An 8859-nucleotide genomic window follows, 5' to 3' on the forward strand; every position below is an offset into this window, starting at 1 on the left:
GAAATAAAATACTTCGTGCCGCAGTGTACAGGAAGGACTCTGGCCGGTCATATACTTTTCATTTTAACCAGTGACGCGCGAACGCTTCATTGGTTTCGAAAGCCATATTTCCAACATTATCAGACCAGGGTAGCTTTCTAATTAATATAATAAATGTTTCTTTGTCTACAATATCTTGCTCAAATGTGGTTTGGGCTTATCCCCTTCCTTAAACTAGATATTATTCAAAAATAACATTTTCTATATTAAGATTGATATACAGAACACACGCTTGTCCTGAAAGGATATGAAATTAAGTGCTTGAATCCTCGTGATTAAATTCTGCGTACACCACTGTCAATCTTAATACGTCAGAGAGCCCTATTTCTGTATTAATACACATTTAATAAAAAATTGTAAAAGTTCTTCCTCATTCTGTTTCTCTTACAAACAGCCTTCTATATTCTTAATATAAAAGGCAGAAAGTAGGCTACTGGACTATGGGCTTAGTATCCCACTTCATTCATCCCACCATTATCATACTCTATCTTATTATCAGTCTCTCTCAGCCTGGTGCACAACGTGGAACCTTACACCACGCTGAGTATGGGTTTCTCAAACTCAGGGGGTTCTCACCCTCCTGCCGTTCCCAAATGAAGCTTCTGGTTAAATTTTAAAAAAAAATAAAAAAATGGCTCGTCAGGGTATTGTGTTAACAATAGAAGTTCGTTTAAATTATATTTTTTGAACTTTATTGTTGTAATAAATTTAAATATCTCATATTCCTATAGTTACAAACAATAAAAGCTACAAGAAGATTGAAGTGTGGTAAGTTGATAATAATTTCTTTTTTTAATATTTTGGTTAAATCACTTGCAAAATTTACTATAAACTGTTCAGAATTTGGATTTTGAAGAAATAAATATGGATGCGGGATTTTCAATAGAAATATTTTTCGTAAACAATAATTTATGAATATAGCCTACATATGTTCGACGAAGCTTGAATGTAATCTTATTGAATAGCAATAGGCTTTGGCGTAGACTATTTGAAAAAAAATCGTATGTTATAAATATATACTGATGATTAGTATTTTCAAATTCACAACTATAATGTTTTAAAAATATTTAATAAAATATCCATTGATATAACCCTATACGTATATAGATCCATTTATATCGCTAAATATTGAGACAATTCGCGATAATACTCGTTTGAAATTGAATATGATTGTTCTAATCTCACAGTTGGGAATATGAACATAAATGCAGCTATGGTAGGGATTAGAACTATAGTGAAAGCTATTTAGGAAAATTAGGAGTAAAATTTAGTAATTACTGAAAAATAACAAATGTCAATGGCGTACGCAGAATCTCAAAAGGGGGCTTCAAATACTCAATATTATATCTTTTCAGAATAAGTGTGATTTTTGTATATATATATATATATATATATATATATATATATATATATATATATATATATATATATATATATATATATATATATATATATATATATATGTATGTATGTATGTATCTTAATGTTTATTTTTCTATGATGTCTTTATCAATGTTGAATTTAAGCCCCGTAATTCCCATTGCCTATGCCATTGACAGATTTATAATATACTCCAGTTCAGTAGCGTAGCCAGGATGTGTGTTTGGGGGGAGGCAAGTGCTGTTATAGGTACATATAGAAAAATTACAAACAAAAATATATAAACATAAAAATATATAAAAAAATTATAAACATCAAAGTACTAAAGTACATTGTCGGACCTCTTTGGGGGGGCCTGGCCCCTCCGGGGCCCCCCTTCCCTACGCCACTGCTCCAGTTCGTCTTCATGCTGTACATCTAAAAGCAGGTCTCGTTTAAAGTGTTTTGCACAGATTGCGTTGGTGTAACTAGTGCATCGGTTAGCTCTGTAACATTGTCTTCGTTATATCAAGGGTGTCAAAATTAAGTTTCTCTCGACAGATGGTGCAACTGTCGCTTAGCTGTGTAACTCTGTAACCAGTGATGCCAACTCGTTCATTGTTTTGTTTTCTTCTTTCTTCAAATAACAGAGCACAAATTTCGTTTCTTGGTACTTGATTTTTAAGAATTACATATGATTAAGTTACTTCTGACTAGCATGGACTTTTCCGATGATAAAGAAAGGACTTTACACTAAAAGTTGACAATATTGACACGCTTATTGATGACTCATTACGTCTACTTTCTGCTCGAAGAGAATTTCGCTGTTCCAATTTCGACGAAAATTCCCTTTATCCCATTCCGAACAGTTAACGTCAAAAAATCAAACAAAATGGGATTTTCTCCAAGGGTTGGCATCTCTGTATGTAGCAGTAGCGGTTCGTGGTCTGTAGAAGTACCGGTTGTAATGTTGCAATATCAAAGGTATGTAGTTACGCGCAAGTGCTCCCCTCCCCCCAGCATTCTTGAGTCTTATCCAAAAAATATTCAGGAAATATGAAGAGGAAAGACCTTATAAGCTCCATTTGTATATTTATTGATTAAAGTGTATTCTCTAATATTGATTTAATATATAAGTTATTTCCTTTTTTTCAAACAATCACTATCAATGTACGTTTATACACTATTTGTATACAAAAAATTCTACGTTCATGTTATTGAACAAGAGATAAATCGAATATATAGCATGTGCTGTAAGCCATGAATATCGTTAACCCAAAAAAAAGAAGAAAAGCAAGAAAATTACATATATTCATGCACACAGTTAAACAAAATTATTTAATTAAGTAAACTATGCATTATTTTAGAATGGAAGGTCTTTCTTCGTTCTTTTCGAGCTTCAAATTCTTCTATGACTTCATTGAAATCTGAAATGCTGCTCGCCAAGTTTTTTTTGAATAGAAAGCATCGCTACTGCAAATATTTTCCGCTTTCTTTTCTTTAAGGTACAGAAACACCTCTCTCCTCCGACAATACGCATTTTGCTAGCATTTCTTTGTATGAATATAAGGGACAAAGAGTTCATTTTCAGTAACTACGTATTTTTGTCTGCTGTTCTATTATAAAGAAGCATGAAATATAAGATTTTTTCCTTTGAAAATGAAAAAGAAAATAGTTTAACATTCCAGCAATTTAGGCTAAAGAAGACAGATGAGTATTGAAAGTGAATAATTTGAGATAATTTTTTTATGCACTCCACCGGAAATTAAACACGGGACGATGTGCACGAGCGACACACAGCTAGGAATTAGACCAGTGGTAAGACATTCTCTTCTTCGAGTCTCGATCGCCCTCCTTCCCCCCAGAATAGGATTTTTTTTATTTTAAAAATAAAATCTATCTCAAGAATTTTTACCTTTGTATTATAAATGTAAAATAAAATCTATTGACTTCGAACGACTGCCCTCCCCCAAATATTCAGCTTGGATCCGCCCCTGCTACCACCAGACGCGTATTTGCTCTTTGCGAGTTTCTGTTTGGTGACTAACTTCTTTCTTCCAAGCGTCTATATCTCACTCAACCTATCAATTGAGTCAAGCGCTGCCAAACGGAGGAATTCGTAACTACTACAGAAGCTGACTATATACCAGTTGCAACGAAGTAGCAACTGGAAACGCGTAATACGGGAGGATAGCAGCGATGCAAGAATAAATCCACTTCCTCGTGTTAAGAGATAGGAGCTCGCTGCCATATGCTCAATGTTACTGCTTCCAGTGGCAACGCTTGCTGCCACTGGATTTGTATATCACTCTCTTTCTTTCAGTTTTTTAAAATTATTTTTTTTTAAATGCATCAATACTGTTTTGCGCTCATGAGCAAAGGTTTATTTTTTACTGATACACTACTTTAATACTTAAAAATATCTTTAGTGTTCCGACAACCATGCAAAGTTAAAGAAATATCCGGTTGCACAACCATGCAACATATAGTACCAGCCGCCACTGGTATGTAGTATGTCTTCGTTCTGCTAAGTTTGATATAAATTTATATTATCGTCTCCGCAACAGATGGCGTTGATCCCAAGGCGGATCAATTTTCCCGATAGATGATGTTAATGCAGCTGTCGTTTAGCTCTGTAGCATGTTTTTGGTGTATTTATGCTATTTCTTTGAAAATTAAATTCAGTATCCAGCAAGACGCGCATTTTACAATTTTGTGGTATTTTGTTTGAGAGGATAGAGGGCTAGACAACGTTTTATTGAGCATGAGCTTGGTTACTTCTCGGACGGTTGTTGGTAAATTTCATAGAATACTATTATTGTTTGGAGGGTATTAGCAGTCACATTCTTAAGTATGTAACTTGTTTTGTGATTTCTATTTAATTCTTCAAAAGCGTTTATTTTCAATATAAGTTATGTTTTAAATGCTCGAAAGTAGAGACACTTTCAGCCGCTGAGAAGGATACCAACTAAAGTGAGTTGTAGCTGGAGCAGGCTCTTTATAAAGTTGGCTGTTGTATAATTAATGTAAGCGTTCTTATGAATCCATAGTAAGAAGAAGCAAATATCCATAATTTAAACTCTCTGCCACCTAATATCCACTTTCCAAGATATTTTAATACCGATTGACTAAAAAACGCCTGCTCTAGCACTTACAGCGCCCCAACCCTCAGTGTTATTCGCGTGTCTTCATTCTCTTAGGTTCTACAGTTTATTGCGACCAAAATTCCCCTACTTGTTCTTGACACTTGTCAAGCAATGAACTGAACATTATGTTGCTTGTAGTTGCAGTAGTAACCGAAATATTCACTGCATTTTCTTTAAGTTATGATTATAACTTGTCCACTGGAAAATTATAAAGTGCGGTTACTATAAATTTGCTACAGCGAGTCAACCAAACATGATTAAAGATTAAACACATCGAAATCGTTAAAACAATCATTTAAGGCCACTATAATTGGCTTTCTAGCTTTGTGAAAATATCCAGGAATTCCCATAGTGCGATGGTTAAGCTCACCCAGTGTGGGTCAATAGAATTTAAGGATGTTGGGAGAAAGTTGAAACTCGAGAGGAATTTTGAAAAATGTATTTTAAAAAGTATAATTTATACAAAGAAAGCATCATCGCGAGAGGATGGTCAGCACAGTGCTCAGTTAGTAGAGCATGGACAAAAGAACAGGAAATAATAGACAAATGTCACTATGCCTCGTCGATGTCGGAAAGTTCATGCATTGATGTACTGTTCGATTGGAGCCTTATGGAAAGGAGGGTTCATATACTGCGAAATTTGTGCACATGCAAAGCATGCCCCAAAACAGTGATGCGTGTGAGGGAACGAGATAATCATGCCTATGGACGCTTGGTAAGTCGTTTGCTCAATGTGATTACACCCTGGATAGCAGGCATACAGGGGTAAAATTGGGTCTGAAAAGGTGGGGGGACGGTAGGTAGTGGCATTACGCCATGCCGTTCTCCCTGCCTATCTTTGCCCATTGTAAATTTTTAGGAACTGAAGGGGACGGTACCGTACATATTTTTTAGGTGGGGGACGGCGTCCCCCGTCTTCCCCCTCACTTTTACCCCTGCAGGCATATTGTTCACAAAATTATGACAGAGCGAACATCGTTGTCCACAGTATTAACTAGACACTCGAGTATAATGCGTGTGAAAGTGTCTTAGTCGATATTTTGACAGCATCTGGTGAACGTTGTACTGGTCATGCGTGACTTCACCTTGACTTTCACTGACTCAGATCCACAAACGCGTTGAGGTTACAAAGGGCGTGTAAACATCGTTGCTGGCTTGTTCAGCGGCACGCGAATCGTACAGTGATGGTTGCATGCCTAGTAGACACTGTCGTGGTGAGCGTAATTTATTAGCTAGTATTATGGCATCTCAAACGCAGGTGTGATGGTGTGAGGTGGCAGCATTGTGTACAATATACAACCTCAGCTGCTACCCATTCAGAGTAACCTCACCATACCGATACATTAGGAAAATTCCTTCACATAACTTCGATGTAATTCCAACAGGATAATGCAGGGCCACATATATGTTCCACCCCAAATATAGAAGATTTCCTAAAGGAATGACAGGTATGCTGTTTCCCTGACGTGCACATCGCCTGATATGTCACTCATCGAATATAAGTGTGATATTGTTGGTCGGCATCTTGTTCATCCCAGACTTTCGACAACCAGTGTTGATGTCTTGTTGAGTTTACGTTTTAAGCTAAGTTTACTGGACTTTGCTCAGTGAATTCAGGAACTTCTCAATTTCAATCATGGAGCATAACCGCTTTGCCTTAAAATGGTGTAACATTAGGAAAGCAAGACGTCTGGTAACCTTAGGTTTAGCAGCCTGGCAGGCGATTCTTCACGAATGCATTAAACGCCTCTTTTACTAGGCAAAGTAACCCAATGCATGGGTAGAGGGTTGTTGAGTTCTGAAATTGTTTTCCTTTCTGTATAGTCATGTAATGAATCTGTATAAATTTCACTCCATTCCCACATGTTTTTCTTGGTTTGAGGTTTTTGGATATAGTGGTGTATGTTGTATGCGTCTATCAGGGCTGTCACTTGCGAGTTTTGAGAAACATTTATTTTTAATCAATTAATAGGAATATTCTATTTTTTTTTTTTTTAAAAAAAAGCGAAACTCTTTTATGTTGGTGGAGAAAAATCTGAAATGATGCTGCTACAGCCCATTGTTACGTATGCGTCCTTTTTCATTGAGGATAAATGGTTGCTTAATGGTAGTTGTTCATTTTTTTTGTGAAGCGTGCTTTGGTTAACCACAGGCCAAATGATTTATAAAGTGTAATTTACAAAAGCAGAATAAGGACAGACTCTGAGATTAAAAACATAGTTTGTATGAGTTTCCTCAGGATTTTCCTACTTATACTATTCATCCATTTCCTACAGGGTCTATGGAATGTTAAAGTAAATACCGACATTTCATTTAATTCTCAGAGCTCAATAACTCAGAGCTTAAGTCAAGTTAAAAGCCCCAGTACAAACAACCTTAACGAACTATGATGTATATTAAGTACAAAGAATCATATAGAAGAACTCTGTGTTTTATCTCTTAGAGGCGTCAGAACAGAAGCGATAGCAGAACAGCAAAATATTATTTTAATATAAATTTAACATCAGGAGAATAGGTTTTTATCCCTACCCTTATTCTCCTACTGATACAAACAACGCTCTTATCCTCTGCTGGAACCAAAACTGGTAGTTTTTCCGGTTTCTATATTGGATCTAGCATAGTTTAGAAGTCCATAATACATTACAGTTCCGTTTAACCGAATTATAAAATTAATTAAATAAATAAATAAATAAAACTTTACTCCTGCCTAGTTTGACCATAATTTCAACAGCTTAAAGCGGGACACCTAGAGAAAAAACCCTGCAAGTTGTATCACTTTGTACATGCATTAAGTTAGCCATGCTTTATGAAAAATCTTCTTTATTATTTGTGAAAATCCCTCAGGCTTCTCTCAATTGATGTCAGGCGTATGGTATATCTATAGGATTATCAGTTCTTGTAGCCACTGTAGAATTTGAAGTTGAAAATTGTATTTATTTATTAGCGATGTTACCTTTTTCATGAGGCCCTACGGCTGGTTAGGCAATGACGCCTGCCTGATTGAAGTCTTGTTACTTCTGTACTTCTTTTCAGGAGAGATTAATCACATACATCAATAAAACAAAATAAATAAGAGTGTATATCTGGCTTGGAAATGATATCATTCCTGCAAACAGGGCCTTGGAGAGTCAGCCCGGTCTGGTGGGGCAAGGTCGGTACTGTAGGGTGGCTGAGTCAAGGTTGCAATGTTATGTTGGGAAAGATACGCCACCACTCGGAAGGCTGTGTGTCTCGGCGCATTGTCATGATGCAGTCGCCAGGAGTTGGCGATGGCTGGGCGGACGCGGACGATGCGTTTCCTCAGCCGTTCCAGGACCTGGAGATAAAAAACTGCATTGACAGTCTGTCCATGTGGAACAAATTCCCTGTGGATCACTCCTTGTGAATCGAAAAAGTAAATGAGCATGCTTTTCACTTTTGATTTCGTCATGCGCGCCTTTTTGGGGCGTGGGTATTTTTGGTATGCCATTCCGCGCTTTGACGTTTGGTCGCAGGGTCATACTCAAACGTCCACGTCTCGTCCCCAGTCACCACATTGTCTAACAAGTTTGGATTTTCACTCACTTCTTCGAGAAGGTCCTGGCAGATCCGTTTGAGAACATCCTTTTGCTCGCCTGTCAGCACTCGCGGCACCAACTTTGCACAAATTTTCCTCATTTGCAATTGTTCGTGCACAATTTCGTGAACTTGGGTTTTAGCAATGCCAAGTTCATCGGCAATCATGAGAACAATTAATCTTCGGTCACTGTCCAGCAAATTCTCCACTCTTGCAAAATATTCCTCCGTTTTGGAGCTCGAAGGTCGTCCTAACCGTGCAGCGTCTTCAACTTCTTCTCTCCCCTCCCTAAACAGCTTGTGCCACTCAAACACACTCGATCTTCCAATGGCGTTATCACCGTACGCCGTCTTGATCATTTCATGAGTCTCTTTCCCAGTTTTACCGAACTTCACGCAAAATTTAATGGCGTAACGCTGTTCCAAAAGATTGGCCATGACGCAGCGTGACGAGGGTCACTCGCAGAGGTTACGATGACGAGCGATCTTTACCCTGCTATGGCTGGCAACCGACTGACGCTACTTCTTGTCTTTCCTTAGACCCACCTCAACCATCAACAGGTGAAGTAACCGCCGTCAGTCTGTAAAAAGAAAAGAAAAAATCAGTCCTACTACTTTAAGGACTGACCGTGTATGCATACGGGGCCCATTACGACGGCAACGTCTGCCACCCTCTCGTTGGACCTACGTATAGAACGTGGGTAATTGCGTTCTTAGTTATTACACACTTTCAACTTTTCAATCTTTAACTTAAGATCTA

The 8859-nt window shown here is 37.5% G+C and overlaps 1 pseudogene; it reads right to left on the reverse strand.

The window, feature by feature from the left end:
- Positions 1-7970: 7970 nt before the first annotated feature.
- LOC145665167 (protein GVQW3 pseudogene) lies at positions 7971-8537 on the reverse strand (annotated as a pseudogene).
- Between the last annotated feature and the right edge of the window lie 322 nt (positions 8538-8859).

Source organism: Thermobia domestica, chromosome 11 (assembly GCF_964235325.1).
Source record: "Thermobia domestica chromosome 11, izTheDome1.hap1.1, whole genome shotgun sequence".
In the NCBI taxonomy this organism is placed as follows: Eukaryota; Metazoa; Arthropoda; class Insecta; order Zygentoma; family Lepismatidae; genus Thermobia; species Thermobia domestica.